Raw genomic sequence first — 16348 nt, 5'->3', positions numbered from 1 at the left:
AACCCTCCTAAGTACATCATCAAAGCGCGCACTGCCGATCTCCCGCCCCGAAGCAAAACTTACCTTGAAAAATCTTGTGGTCGCCGCTCGGTGCCCCTAACAGTTTTATCAGTCGGTGCACTGTGTTTGCAGTGTGTGTAAAATGGCGGTGCAGCCACCATTTGAGGAGAGGGCGCACTGCCACAGCCACCATCTTATTTTTTATTGTTGGCCGACTGCCAATGGTGGCCCAATGGACCTAACTAAAAGAATCGCAGTGCTCTCAGCAGCTCTCCTCTTTAAGTGAAGGGGAGAGACGTGGTGATGCACCAACGTGATGATGTCATTAGCACTACGCTGATGACTGACAGTGGTGGACACGCCCCCCCTCCCCCCACTTCAGTCCCCAGTTTGATGGACACTCCTAACCCTAACCCCACCTCTGCCCCCATTATGACCAACTTCCATCCCGCTGGAAGAAAAAGACAAAGAACTGAATTTTGCGCAAGAGGTCACCGCATCCACCGCGGCGGTGAAAACAGCTGAAACACGGTAAGTGCACCCTGTTTCCAGCGGGGGTGAATTTCAGCCCCAAGATGTTTAATACATTACTAGTTATCTCTGTGGCATTGCACGCAGTAACTCTTATTTGTCTCTGCCGTCTTTATGTTTACAGTTTCTTTCCATTTCTTCTCTTCTGCTTCTGCCTCTTTCTCTTCTCTTTAGCTGATCTCTCTGTAAATCTTTTTGCTTCAAATAAAGCATCTGAAATTTTTCCTCAAGCTTTTCTTCAAATCATTTTGAAAAACAACTAAGCAGAAATTGCCAGAAGCTATAGAAAAACATTCCACCAGTACCGATACATCCTGGCAAATTGAGTACACTGCACATGCTCATACTGCACAATCCAACAGTGCACAGCTCCTGATAAACATTCCAAGTCCACGTCCAAGTCCAGACTTTTGGGAGTGACTGAGGCCTTTAAGTCATAACTTGAATTAAAATATACACAAGATTATTCAATTGATGAATGTAATCCTTTATTGTGATAAATGTATGTTTGGATTTAGAAAAATTTGTTACCTCTCTATTAGGCATTTCAGTTGCTGAGGGGGGAAAAGGGAAGAAGAAACATTTTCAGATAATGTTTTGAGTAATCTGTGGGAAAGATAACATAGGGTCACCCAGTAGCCAGTTTGTGCAATTATAGAGTGACAAGTTAGGCAGGCAATGTCCACTACAGGTAGGATTTTAGAATAGAGACAGTTTGCACAAAAGTGTGACTAAAATTGGGACAAGAAGAAATGCATGCAAATGTAAGATTTTAAGATATAATTAATACGTCCTTACTATACAGTATAAATGCACATGAGGCCCATGCTTGAGAGAAGGTCAGTCTGTCACCTGTCCTTTATTCCTTAGCACTGAAGTGCAGGAAGTGGGTGGAGCTTCCCCTTTTATCTCTGAAGGTCCAGGAGTGTCTCCCAAAAGTTCACCACCTAGTGGTCATTGTTCTCACAGTGTACAACTTAGGTCAGATTATACATGTGTTACATTGCTGGTTGAATACATGACATCACCTCCCCCCCCCCCCCCCCCAAAGCCTTATTGGGATCACAGGTTGAGTCTCTCTGGTGGTTTACGCTCTCTTGTAGAGCGCCTGAGTTGGGGCTCCGGTTGTTGGGCGCTGGCCTGAGTGTCTGCTGTTTGCAGTGCCTCAGGCCTGTCCGGACTGCCCACAGTGACTGGGCTCTCCTCCCTTTGGTCCCTGTGTTCGGTGGAGGAGTGAACTCTATATTGTGTTCTTCCTCTGCTTCTTCTATGGGGTTGCTGAACCTCCTTTTTGTTTGATCCACATGTTTGCGGCAGATTTGTCCATTGGTAAGTTTAACTACCAGAATCCTATTTTCCTCTTTGGCAACCACAGTGCCTGCGAGCCATTTGGGCCCTACAGCGTAGTTGAGGACAAAAACAGGGTCATTTACATCAATACATCGCGCCCTCGCATTCCTGTCATGGTAGTCATATTGTGACTGGCGTCTGCTCTCGACAATTTCTTTCATGGTGGGGTGTATAAGGGATAACCGGGTTTTGAGCGTCCTTTTCATTAGCAGCTCTGCGGGTGGAACCCCTGTGAGCGAGTGTGGTCAGGATCTGTAGGCCAACAGGAAGCGTGATAAGCGGCTTTGTAGGGATTCTGAGCATCCCCTGTTTGATTATCTACACTGCTCGTTCTGCCTGGCCATTTGAGGCCGTCTTGAACGGTGCCGTTCTGACATGGTTAATTCCATTGCCTGCCATGCAGTCCTGGAATTCAGTGCTTGTGAAGCACGGGCCATTGTCGCTGACCAAGATGTCCGGTAGACCGTGGGTGGCGAACATCGCCCATAGACTTTCTACCGTGGCAGAAGATGCGCTTGAATTTAAAATGTCACGCTCGATCCATTTGGAGTAAGCGTCTATTACAATCAAAAACATTTTTCCCATGAAAGGCCTGCGTAGTCCACGTGGATGCGTGACCAAGGCTTGGCAAGCCATGGCCAGGGGCTAAGGGGGGCTTCCTTGGGCACATTGCCCAGCTGTGCACACGTGTTGCACCTGCGAACACAAAGTTCCAGATCTGCGTCTATCCCTGGCCACCAAACGTGTGACCTGGCAATTGCCTTCATTATGACAATGCCCGGGTGCTCATTGTGGAGTTCTCTGATGAACACCTCTCTGCCCATCTGGGGCATGACTACGCGGTTTCCCCACAGTAGGCAATCGGCCTGAATCGAGAGTTCATCCCTGCGCTTGGAGAACTGTGTGCTGCTTTAACAATGTTGAATCTCTGTCCCAACCATTCCTTAACACAGTACCTCTTGTCTGTTCTGCTAGTGGCCATGCTCACGTGGTTTAAATCCCAGTTTCTCATCGCCATTGATACGTCCTTACTATACAGTATAAATGCACACGAGGCCCATGCTTGAGAAAAGGTCAGTCTGTGACCTGTCCTTTATTCCTTAGCACTGAAGTGCAGGAAGTGGGTGGAGCTTCCCCTTTTATCTCTGAAGGTCCAGGTTAGGATTGTTTCCCACAAGTTCACCACCTAGTGGTCATTGTTCTCACAGTGTACAACTTAGGTCAGATTATACATGTGTTACATTGCTGGTTGAATACATGACAATAATAGATGGTGTTCCATTTCCCAGTTATATACTAAAATCACTAACATTCCAGTGATACAATGTGGCTTCAATACAAATCATATCACATGTTATCTATCACTGCCTGGTAAGTGCCTGTTGAAAGTAAATAAATATCCTATTGACATGGGTAGGGAATTAGTTAGGAGGTAGGAGTTAGAAAGTAGGGATAATGGGTATATACTCAAGTTGGCAGGATGTGACTAGTGGTGTCCCCCAGGCATCTGTGCTGGACCTCTGCTTTTCACTCATTTATAAATGACTTAAACGAAGGAATAGAGAGCCATATATTTTGCTGATGAGTTTGCTGACGACAGTAAGTTAGGTGGCACAATAAATAGTGTAAATGGGAGCAGAATGCAAAGGGGCATTGATAGATTAAGTGAATGGGCAAAACTGCAGCAGATGCCATTTACTGTGGGGAAGTGTAAGTTCATCCACTTTGGGCCTAAGAAAGATAGATCAAAGTATTTTCTAAATGGTGAGAAGTTAGGAACTGTGGCGAAGCAGAGAGGTTTAAGGTACCCTCGTATAGAAATCACTAAAAGCTAGTGGAGAGGTGCAAAATATAATTAAGAATTCTAGCCTTTATCTCAATGGGACCGGAATACAAAGGGGTAGAAGTTATGTTAGACCCCATCTGGAGTACTGTCCGTTCTGGGCACTGCACTGGAGGAAGGATATATTGTCCTTGGAGGGGATGTGTCGCAGATTCACCAGAATGATACCAGGGTTAAAAGAGTTGAATTATGAGGACAGGTCGCATAGACTATATTTGTATTCCCTTGAGTGTAGAAGATTAAGAGGTGATCGAGTTGAGATGTTTAAGATAATTAAAGGATTTGATAGGGTAGATAGAGAGAAACTATTGCCTCTGGTGGGGGAGTCCAGAACAAATGAGCAGAACCATAACATTTTAGTTATTCAGTTCAAGGGTGATGTCAGAAAGCACTTCTACACTCAAAGGGTAGTGGAAACTCTCTCCTCCAAAAACTGTTGCGATCAGGTCAATTGATAGCTTTTTGTTGGTCAAGGGTATTGAGGGTTACAGAACCAAGGTGGATAGATGGAGTTAAGATACAGATCAGCCATGATCTAATGGAATGGCGGAACAGGCTTCAAGGGACCAATTGGCCTACTCCTGTTCCTATGTTCCACATGGGTAAATCTAATACCTAGAATTGTAGTGAAGCAAGAGTCAATGGTGCCGAAATTCACTGTCCCCAAAGGGACGGCTACCGCGGAGTTTGGTCGGTCGACCGAAAAAATCGATCGGCCGCCGCGGTCGCATGATTTTCCCTGCCCGAGCCATATTCAGCTCAGGGGGTTTTGAGCAGTGTGCACTTCCACTGGAAATGGCACAGTTAAGGAGACATTCCAGCAAAGAGCTTTGCAGCGTGCGGGCCACTGAAAAGCGGCCAGGACAGGATTTTCAGCTGCAAAAAAGTAAGCCTTTGCCCAGCAGTGCCCCCGCAAGGTATTCCAGTCGGTGCTCGAACGGGACACCGCTGGAGTATTGCCACGATCGGGTCCTTTGGTAGGGAAATAGTTTTATTCATTTTAGTATTTTTATTTAAAATTACAGCATCCACTGTATTTATCGTTTAATAGTTTTATTAATTATTAATATTTTTATTTTAGATTACAGCATTCATTGTATTTATCATTTAATAGTTTTATTAATTGTTTTGGCTCCATTCAACCTGCTGAGTACTGCTCAGAGGTTTGCACATACTTTTGTACAACTTTCAGGTCTGACTCTTTAGTGGAGTCCTGTGGGCTGCAGAGACCTGCTTGGCAGGGTTCACCCTGAGGATGGGAGGAGTGTTGGGAGGGTGACAGCTGGTACACCTGCTCAGAAGCAGGGTGGCACGCAGGAGAAGGCGCCGCCATCAGCACCGTGCAGAGAGGCAGCGGGCAAGGGAAGCAGCAGACATGATTTGTTCATTTTGTGTCAGACCAGTGTGCTCGCCGGGTCTTCGCCGGCCCGAATCAGGATTGCGATTGTCTCCTTGGGGACAAGGGATATCTCCTGTCCACTTGGCTGCTCACTCCTCTGCGGAACCCCAGGACAGCGCCAGAGCATGCATACAATGACGCTCATTGTGCCACCAGATGCATCATCGAGCAGTGCATAGGCATCCTTAAGCAGAGGTTCCGGTGCCTGGCCCGCTCTGGTGGCACCTTGCAGTACTCTTCTCAATGGGTCTCCATCATCGTCGTGGTCTTCTGCATCTGCACAGCCTGGCCATCATGAGGGGACAGCCGCTGGAGGTTGAGCCAGCAGTACCACCTGAGGAGGAGGAGGAGGTAGCGCGCAGGAGGAGGAGGAGGATCCCCGTCGACCCAGAGCTAGGAGGCGTCGACCCATTGCCACCCTAGAAGGGCCGGGTGCAGACTGGCCAGCATGCGTCCGTACATATATGGAGGTGCCTGACACCTCCCCTGCAATCTCCTTCCATGCATTATGTACTGGTGGTCTACCAGGTTTCCCCAAGCCAGGAAACAGTATTCTTCTTCTGTCCTCCACACCGTCCATCAGTGTCCAGTTCCATATCAGTGAACCTGTTGGCTCTCTTTGCACCTCTTGCACCAGCCATCCTTTCAAACTCCTTACCCCCTCAGGACCTTGCTGCAAACCCTGGCCTGTAAAAAGGCCAGGGAGCAGCTGGCTCATTAGAAACCCTTACCTGCATGCTGAATTTCTCAGCAGTGATAACGCTCAAACTAAGACAGCCACACCGCTGAAAAATCCACTTTGAAAGGGTTCATTAGTGCTGGAACCCATTTGGTCACTTTTCGAGCTGAATATGGGGTAGCCCAGCCACTCAAAAATTCCGGCACTAATGGCCACAAAAAGGTGGGGGGGAGCACCAGCTTTCGAGCGATACTGAATTTCGGGCCCAATATCCGAGGAGAGAAGAAGGCAGGTGGTTGGGGACAGAAATGGTAGAAACAGAATAAAATGAGTCCAGATTTGTATTATACTATCTTCCATAACATTACACACAGGCAATCTCTGGTCTGGAGCATGGTGGCTGAATGTTTAGAGTGGTTCCATTCTGGCATGGGGGTGGGGCACAGAATAGTAAAATTAAAACAAATGAATCTGATCTGAGCAAATTCAGAAAACTCACCAAAGCTGTAAAATATCCTGGATTATTCAGTACAGTTGTGCACCTTGCTCAAAACAGTTTCCATTACTTATAGTCCAAGAATGCAGAAAAAAATACTCTGAGTGGTGAAACTGGTACAAATTGGGTGATAGTAAATCGGCCAGTCGTTTTACACTCTGCCCAAAAAGAAAATGGCTGTTTTGTGCTATCACCCAAGACAAGTTTCACTCCCTCTCCTTTTTTTCCATTCGCTCATTAGGATCCTTGTAGCTTTAAGATCAAGATGTAGAATCAGTTTGGGGGAAGATAAGAAATAATAAGGGGAAAAAGTCACTGGTGGGCGTAGTCTATAGGCCCCATAATAGTAGCTACACTGTTGGATGGAGTATAAATCAAGAGATAATGGAGGCTTGTAAGAAAGGTACGGCAATAATCATGGACGATTTTAATTTTCATATAGATTGGTCAAATCAAATTGGCTAAGGTAGCCTTGAGGCAGAGTTCATAGAGTGTTTCCGGGATGGTTTCCTTGAACAGTACATTGACAACTCAACCAGGGAGGAGGTTAGCCTGGAATTGGTGCTGTGTAATGAGACAGGATTAATAAATGATCTCATAGTAAAGGATCCTCTAGGAAAGAGTGATCATAGCATGGTTGAATTTCAAATTCAGTTGGAGGGTGAGAAAGTTGGATCTCAAACCAGTGTCCTTATCTTAAATAAAGGCGATTACAAAGGTATGAAGGCAGAGTTGGCTAAAGTGGACTGGGAAAATAGATTAAAGTGGAAGACGGTTGATAAGCAGTGGCAGACATTTAAGGAGATATTTCACAACTTTCAACAAAAATATATTGCAGTAAGAAGGAAAGACTTTAAAAGAAGGGAATACCATCCATGGCTAACTATGGAAGTAAAAGATGGTATCAAACTGAAAACGATGGCATACAAAGTAGCCAAGATTAGTGGGCGGGCAGAGGATTGGGAAATGTTTAAAAGCCAGCAAAGGATGACTAAAAAAATAATAAAGAGATGGAAGATAGATTATGAGAGTAAACTAGCAAGAAATATAAAAACAGACAGTAAGAACTTCTACAGATATATAAAATGAAAGAGACGAGCTAAAGTAAACGTTGGTCCCTTAGAGGATGAGACTGGGGAATTAATAATGGAAACAGGGAAATGGCAGTGACTTTGAACAAATATTTTGTAGTGGTCTTCACGGTAGAAGACACTCAAAAAAATCCCAATAATGGATAATCAAGGGAAGGGAGTTACTTAAGACAATTACTATCACTAAAGAAAAAGTACTCGGTAAAATAATGGGACTAAAGATGGACAGGTCCCCTGGACATGATGGCTTTCATCCCAGGGTCTTAAAAGAAGTGGCTGCAGAGATAGTGGATGCATTGGTTGTAATCTACCAAAGTTCCCTGGATTCTGGAGAGGTCCCAGCGGATTGGAAAACTGCAAATGTAACACCCCTATTTAAAAAAGGAGGCAGACAGAAAGCAGGAAATTATAGACCAGTTAGCCTAAAATCTGTTGTTGGGAAAATGCTGGAGTCCATTATTAAGGAGGCAGTAGCAGGACATTTGAAAAAGCATAATACAGTCAGGCAGAGTCAGCATGGTTTTATGAAAGGGAAATCATGTTTGACAAATTTGCTGGAGTTCCTTGAAGATGCAACGAGCAGGGTGGATAAGAGCAAAGCAGTGGATGTGATGCATTTGAATTTCCAGAAGTCATTCAATAAGGTGCCACATAAAAGGTTACTGCACAAAATAAAAGTTCACGGGGTTGGGGGTAATATAGTAGCATGGATATCATCATCATCATCATCATAGGCAGTCCCTTGGAATCGAGGAAGACTTGCTTCCACTCTTAGAATGAATCCTTAGGTGGCTGAACAGTCCAATACAAGAGCCACAGTCCTTGACACAGGTGGGACAGACAGTCGTTGAGGGTAAGGGTGGGTGGGACAGGTTTGCTGCGTGTTTCTTCCACTGCCTGCGCTTATTTTCTGCATGCAATCGGCGATGAGACTCGAGGCGCTCAGCGCCCTACTGGATGCACTTCCTCCACTCAGGGCGTTCTTTGGCCAGGGACTCCCAGGTGTGGGTGGGGATGCCACACTATCAGGGAGGCTTTGAGGGTGTCCTTATAATGTTTCCTCTGTACACCCTTGGCTCGTTTGCCATGAAGGAGTTCCAAGTAGAGCGCTTGCTTTGGGAGTCTCGTGTCTGGCATGCAGACAATGTGGCCTGCCCTGCAAAGGTGATCAAGTGTGGTCAGTGCTTCAATGCTGGGGATGTTGGTCTAGTCGAGGACGCTAATGTTGGTGCGTCTGTCCTCCCAGGGGATTTGTAGGATCTTGCGGAGGCATCGTTGATGCTATTTCTCCAGTGACTTGAGGTGTCTACTGTACATGGTCCATGCCTCTGAGCCATAGAGAGGGCGGGTATTACTACAGCCCCGTAGACCATGAGCTTGGTGGTAGATTTGAGGGCCTGGTCTTCAAACACTCTTTTCCTCAGACGGCCGACGGCTGCGCTGGCGCACTGGAGGTGGTGTTGAACCTCCTCATCAATGTCTGCTTTTGTTGATAAGAGGCTCCCGAGGTATGGGAAATAGTCCACGTTGTCCAGGGTCGCGCCGTGGATCTTGATGACTGGGGGGCAGTGCTGTGTGACAAGGACAGGCTGGTGGAGGACCTTTTGTCTTACGGATGTTTAGCGTAAGGCCCATGCTTTCGTATGCCTCAGTAAATACGGCGACTATATCCTGGAGTTCAGCCTCTGAATGTGCGCAGGCGTCATCCGCGTACTGTAGCTCGACGACAGAGGTTGGGGTGGTCTTGGACCTGGCCTGGAGGCGGCGAAGGTTAAACAGCTTCCCACTGGTTCTGTAGTTTAGTTCCACTCCAGCGGGGCTTGTTGACTGTGAGGTGGAGCATGGCAGCGAGGAAGATTGAGAATAGGGTTGGAGCGATGACACAGCCCTGTTTGACCCCAGTCCGGATGTGTATTGGGTCTGTAATGGATCCGTTGGTAAGGATCATGGACTGCATGTCGTTGTAGAGCAGGCTGAGGATGTTGACGAAACGGAGGAGGATGCTCCATAAACCCTCGCGGTTGACAGTGTCAAAGGCCTTTTTGTAAGGTCGAAGAAGGCCATGTATAAGGGCTGGCGCTGCAAAGATCATGTCTGTTGTGCCCTGTAGGGGACAAAATCCGCACTGTGACTCCGGGAGGAGCTCCTCGGCCACAGGGAGAAGACGGTTGAGGAGGACTCTAGTGACAACTTTCCCAGTGGCTGATAACAGGGAGATTTCTCTGTAGTTGCCGCAGTTGGACTTGTCCCCTTTTTTAAAGATGGTCACGATCACTGCATCTCTGAGATTTCCTGGCATGCTCTCCTCCCTCCAGATGAGAGAGATGAGGTCATGTATCCGCGCCAATAGTGCTTCTCCACCATACTTTAGCACCTCAGCAGTGATTCCATCGCTCCTGTAGCCTTGTTGTTCTTGAGCTTGTCTTATGGCTTTTCCTACCTTGTGCAACGTTGGGGTTTCAGTGACGTGGTGGCAGGTCGCATGCTGCGGGATGGAGTCGAGAACACTCGAGTCAAAGGCAGACCAAGCGCTGTGGGCAGTCTGCATCTCAGGGTCATCAAGGTATGCCAGGTTAGCTGTGAGGCATTGGCTGTGTGAGCTCTCTTAGCTGGGTCTTTAAGTGCCCCAGCATTGACTTTTTTCCAGCACTGTGTCTGCTGTCCCCTCCGTTTTGGGGCTATGTTGATGTCGATGATGGATCGGATTAGGCGGTGGTCCGTCCAGCAGTTGTCCGCTCCTGTCATGGCGTGTGTGATGCGCACATCCTCGCGATCCCTGGCTTGGATGATGACATAGTCGGGCAGGTGCCAGTGTTTGGAGCGAGGGTGTTGCCAAGATGCCTTGTATTTGTCTCTCTGGCGGAACAAGGTGTTGGTGATGAGAATTTCATGTTCTAGACATTTTGTCAGGAGTAGGGTACCGCTGGAGTTGGCTTTCCCAACTCCCTCTCTGCCAATCACGCTTCCCCAGAAGGCTGTGTCTTTGCCGACCCTGGCGTTGAAGTCAACTAGGAGGATCAGTTTGTTGCCCACGGGGACGCGGGACAGGGATTTTTCGAGGTTAGAGTAAAAACCCTCTTTGGTCCCATCCGTTACATCAAGTGTTGGGGCATACGCACCGATGACTGTGGCGCATTGGTTCTGGGATAGGGTGAGATGAAGAGTCATGAGGCGTTCGTTAACACTGCAGGGGAACTCTTTGAGGCGGTCGACCAGCTCATTTTTGATGGCGAAGCTGACTCCATGAAAGCGGCGTTCTTCCTCTGGATTCCCTTTCCAGAAGAAGGTGTAACCTCCAACTTGTTCCTTGAGCTGGCCTTCCCCTGCCCGCCGGGTCTCGCTTAGGGTGGCGATGGCGATGTCAAAGCATCTAAGTTCCCGGGCAACTATGGCGGTGCGGTGTTCCGGCCTGTCGCTGTTGGAGTGGTCCTGACATTCCAGGTCCCGAACTTCATGTTAACGGAGTGGAAGATGGCTGTGCGTGAGTTCTTTTAATGTGGGGTGGCCATTGCACACCGGCCACCACATAGGCTTAGCTGAGCAAGATCTTGATCCAGTGGCAAGGGGGTTCAAGACGACTGGAGACCAGGCACTGCTGTATAAGCCTAATTGCCTACGGCGAGATTTTGGCCGCAAGCTTGGCGCCGAATAGCGCCCTTGATGGTAGGTGGCCCGGGGCTTGGTTGGGGGCAGGCATTAGGAAGGTCAGTTGTCTGCTGGAGTTTCGAGTGGGAGGTCAGCAAGGAGTAGAAGGGTGGAAGAGTCATAGCCATGATAGAAACATAGAAACATAGAAAATAGGTGCAGGAGTAGGCCATTCAGCTCTTCGAGCCTGCACCACCATTCACTAAGATCATGGCTGATCATTCACCTCAATACCCCTTTCCTGCTTTCTCTCCATACCCCTTGAACCCTTTAGCCGTAGGGGCCATATCTAACTCCCTCTTGAATATATCCAATGAACTGACATTAACAACTCACTGTAGCAGAGAATTCCACAGTTTAACAACTCTCTGAGTGAAGAAGTTTCTCCTCATCTCAGTCCTAAATGGTTTACCCCTTATCCTTAGACTGTGTCCCCTGGTTCTGGACTTCCCCAACATCGGGAACATTCATCCTGCATCTAACCTGTCCAGTCCCGTCAGAATTTTATATGTTTCTATGAGATCCTCTCTCATCCTTCTAAACTCCAGTGAATACAGGCCCAGTCGATCCAGTCTCTCCTCATATGTCAGTTCTGCCATCCCAGGAATCAGTCTGGTGAACCTACGCTGCACTCCCTCAATAGCAAGAATGTCCTTGCTCAGATTAGGAGACCAAAACTGAACACAATATTCCAGGTGAGGCCTCACCAAGGCCCTGTACAACTGCAGTAAGACTTCCCTGCTCCTATGCTCAAATCCCCTAGCTATGAAGGCCAACATACCATTTGCCTTCTTCACCGCTTGCTGTACCTGCATGCCACCTTTCAACGACTGATGTACCATGACAGCCAGGTCTCGTTGCACCTCCCTTTTCCTAATCTGCCATTCAGATAATATTATGCCTTTGTGTTTTTGCTACCAAAGTGGATAACCTCACATTTATCCACATTATACTGCATCTGCCATGCATTTGCCCACTCACCTAACCTGTCCAAGTCACCCTGCAGCCTCTTAACATCCTCCTCCCAGCTCACACCGCCACCCAGCTTAATGTCATCTGCAAACTTGGAGATATTACACTCAATTCCTTCATCTAAATCATTGATGTATGTTGTAAATAGCTGGGGTCCCAGCACTGAGCCCTGCGGCACCCCACTAGTCACATCCTGCCATTCTGAAAAGGACCCGTTTATCCCGACTCTCTGCTTCCTGTCTGCCAACCAGTTCTCTATCCACGTCAGTACATTACCCCCAGTACCATGTGCCTTAATTTTGCACACCAACCTCTTGTGTGGGACCTTGTCAAAAGCCTTTTGAAAGTCCAAATACGCCACATCCACTAGTTCTCCCTTGTCCACTCTACTTGTTACATCCTCAAAAAATTCCAGAAGATTTGTCAAGCATGATTTCCCTTTCATAAATCCATGCTGACTTGGCCCGATCCTGTCACTGCTTTCCAAATACACTGCTATTACATCTTTAATAATTGGTTCCAACATTTTCCCCACTACTGATGTCAGGCTAACCGGTCTATAATTCCTCGTTTTCTCTCTCCCTCCTTTTTTAAAAAGTGGTGTTACATTAGCTACCCTCCAGTCCATAGGAACTGATCCAGAGTCGATAGACTGTTGAAAATGATCACCAATGCATCTACTATTTCTAGGGCCACTTCCTTAAGTACTCTGGATGCAGACTATCAGGCCCCAGGGATTTATCCGCCTTCAATCACATCAATTTCCCTAACACAATTTCCCGTCTAATAAGGATTTCCTTCAGTTCCTCCTTCTCTCTAGACCCTCGGTCCCCTAGTATTTCCGGAAGGTTATTTGTATCTTTCTTCGTGAAGACAGAACCGAAGTATTTGTTCAGCTGGTCTGCCATTTCTTTGTTCCCCATTATAAATTCACCTGAATCTGACTGCAAGGGACCTACGTTTGTCTTCACTAATCTTTTTCTCTTCACATATCTATTGAAGCTTTTGCAGTCAGTTTTTATGTTCCCAGCAAGCTACCTCTCATACTCTATTTTCCCCCTCCTAATTAAACCCTTTGTCCTCCTCTGCTGAATTCTAAATTTCTACCAGTCCTCAGGTTTGCTGCTTTTTCTGGCCAATTTGTATGCCTCATCCTTGGATTTAACACTATCCTTAATTTCCCTTGTTAGCCACAGTTGAGCTTCTACTGATGTCATCAGTGGGGAAGGAGAGATCCAGCTGTCGACGAGGAGGTGCCCGATCACCGCTGGAGGGATGAAGACCCACCGTGAGTCGCATGCTGCAGGATGGAGCTGAGAACACTCGAGTCAAAGGCAGAGTCTCGATTGAGGAGATCTTCGAAGTGCTCCTTCCAGCGGGCCCTGACTGCCTCGGTGTCCTTGATGAGTGTTTCCCCATTCTTGGCCAGCAGTGGGGTGGAGCCTTGGGTGTTTGGGCTGTAGGTGGCCTTGACTGCGATGAAGAGTCCTCCTGTGCTTTCTCCTGTATCTCCTGTGCTTTCTCCATCCACCACCTGTTCTTTAGGTCCCAGGTTTTTTGTTGGACCTCAGCCCTAAGCCGCTTGGAATGTTGCTTTGCTGCTCCCGAGTTGGGTTGTTGCTTAAGGCTCAGAAATGCGGTGGTCCTTCTACACTCCAGCGGCGGGCCGGCATCCCTCCAGCGACGGGCCTACATCCCTCCAGCGGCGCGCCTACATCCCTCCAGTGGCGGGCCTACATCCCTCCAGCGGCACGTCTTCCTCTTCCTCCCGCCAGCGGCGCGCCTTCCTCCCTCCAGCGGCGGGCCTACATCCCTCCAGTGGCGCGCCTTCCTCCCTCCAGCGGCGGGCCTACATCCCTCCAGCGGCGCGCCTTCCTCCCTCCAGCGGCGGGCCTACATCCCTCCAGCGGCGCGTCTTCCTCTTCCTCCCTCCAGCGGCGGGCCTTCCTCCCTCCAGTGGCGCGCCTTCCTCCCTCCAGCGGCGGGCCTACATCCCTCCAGTGGCGCGCCTTCCTCCCTCCAGCGGCGGGCCTACATCCCTCCAGCGGCGCGTCTTCCTCTTCCTCCCTCCAGCGGCGGGCCTTCCTCCCTCCAGTGGCGCGCCTTCCTCCCTCCAGCGGCGGGCCTACATCCCTCCAGTGGCGCGCCTTCCTCCCTCCAGCGGCGGGCCTACATCCCTCCAGCGGCGCGCCTTCCTCCCTCCAGCGGCGGGCCTACATCCCTCCAGCGGTGCGTCTTCCTCTTCCTCCCTCCAGCGGCGGGCCTACATCCCTCCAGCGGCGGGCCTACATCCCTCCAGTGGCGGGCCTACATCCCTCCAGTGGCGCGTCTTCCTCTTCCTCCCTCCAGCGGCACGCCTTCCTCCCTCCAGCAGTGGGCCTACATCCCTCCAGTGGCGCGTCTTCCTCTTCCTCCCTCCAGCGGCGGGCCTACATCCCTCCAGCAGCGGGCCTACATCCCTCCAGTGGCGCGTCTTCCTCTTCCTCCCTCCAGCGGCGGGCCTACATCCCTCCAGTGGCGGGCCTACATCCCTCCAGTGGTGCGTCTTCCTCTTCCTCCCTCCAGCGACGGGCCTACATCCCTCCAGTGGCGCGTCTTCCTCTTCCTCCCTCCAGCGGCGGGCCTACATCCCTCCAGCGGCGCGCCTTCCTCCCTCCAGCGGCGGGCCTTCCTCCCTCCAGCGGCGGGCCTTCCTCCCTCCAGCGGCGGGCCTTCCTCCCTCCAGCGGCGGGCCTTCCTCCCTCCAGCGGCGGGCCTACATCCCTCCAGCGGCGGGCCTTCCTCCCTCCAGCGGCAGGCCTTCCTCCCTCCAGCGGCGGGCCTACATCCCTCCAGCGGCGCGCCTTCCTCCCTCCAGCGGCGGGCCTTCCTCCCTCCAGCGGCGGGCCTTCCTCCCTCCAGCGGCGGGTCTTCCTCCCTCCAGTGGCGGGCTACATCCCTCCAGCGGCGGGCCTTCCTCCCTCCACCGGCGCGCCTTCCTCCCTCCAGCGGCGGGCCTTCCTCCCTCCAGTGGCGGGCTACATCCCTCCAGCGGCGCGCCTACATCCCTCCAGGAAAAGATTGACTAAAGTAAATGTAATATATGTGGATTTGTATTTACTCTGTACAGCCACCAGTGGACTCATCCGCTGGAGTCCCAAGGGATCCCATAATCCCTTGGGAGCACTGGTATTTAAGGAGGCTTCACAGGTTGGAGAGGCACTCTAGAGACCTGCAATAAAAGACTAAGGTCACACTTTACTTTGAGCTTACAGTGTTCAGTCTGACTCTTTCTCCATACACAACAACTGGCGATGGGATACAGATAGCGAACCCAAAGATGCAGAGAACAGTGGGCATCCTGGAGAAATTCTTGGAGGGAAATGATTGCGAAACCTTTGTGGAGCGACTCGTCCAATACTTTGTGGCCAAATGGGGAAGAGAGCGCTCCCAACCGAAGGGCGATCCTCCTCATCATCTGTGGGGCACGGTATGGCCTCATGAAGAATCTGCTCTCTCCAGCGAAACCCACGGAGAAATCATACGATGATTTGTGCACACTGGTCCAAGAGCATTTGAGCCCGAAGGAAAGTGTTCTGATGGCGAGGTACTGGTTCTACATCTACAAAAGGTCTGAAGGCCAGGAAGTGGCGAGTTATGTCACTGAGCTAAGACGTCTTGCAGGACATTGTGAATTTGAAGGACATTTGGAGCACATGCTCAGAGACTTTTTCGTACTTAGCATTGACCACAAAACCATACTTCGCAAACTTTTGACTGTAGAGACCCCAACCTTGAGTAAAGCCATAGCAATAGCCTAGGTGTTCATTGCCACCAGTGACAAAATGAAGCAAATTTTTCAGCACACGTGCTGCTACAAGTACTGTGAACAAATTGATGTTGTTTTCAAATCGTAACGTACAGGGCAGCTCACGCGTACCTGCAGCTGCACGTCCGCAGATGACTCAAAGTGGCTGTGGAACAATGGGCCACCTCCAACGCCTCATGCTTGACGAATCTTCTGGAATTTTTTGAGGATGTAACTAGCAGAGTGGACAAGGGAGAACCAGTGGATGTGGTGTATTTGGACTTTCAGAAGGCTTTTGACAAGGTCCCGCACAAGAGATTGTTGTGCAAAATCAAAGCACATGGTATTGGGGGTAATATACTGACGTGGATAGGGAATCAGAGAGTCGGGATAAACGGGTCCTTTTCAGAATGGCAGGCAGTGACTAGTGGAGTGCGCAGGGCTCAGTGCTGGGACCCCAGCTCTTTACAATATACATTAACAATTTGGATGAAGGAATTGAGTGTAATATCTCCAAGTTTGCAGATGACACTAAACTGGGTGGCGGTGTGAGCT

General features: G+C 49.4%; 1 protein-coding gene across 1 annotated transcript in view; it reads left to right on the top strand.

The window, feature by feature from the left end:
• The window catches only part of vash2 (vasohibin 2), a 200854-nt gene that overhangs the window by 17516 nt on the left and 166990 nt on the right, over window positions 1–16348 (top strand). The gene's annotated exons all lie outside the window — the stretch shown is intronic.

Source organism: Pristiophorus japonicus, chromosome 9, assembly GCF_044704955.1.
Source record: "Pristiophorus japonicus isolate sPriJap1 chromosome 9, sPriJap1.hap1, whole genome shotgun sequence".
Taxonomy (NCBI): domain Eukaryota; kingdom Metazoa; phylum Chordata; class Chondrichthyes; family Pristiophoridae; genus Pristiophorus; species Pristiophorus japonicus.
Note: the sequence above shows the minus strand (reverse complement) of the source record. Positions and strands in the feature narration are given on the sequence as shown.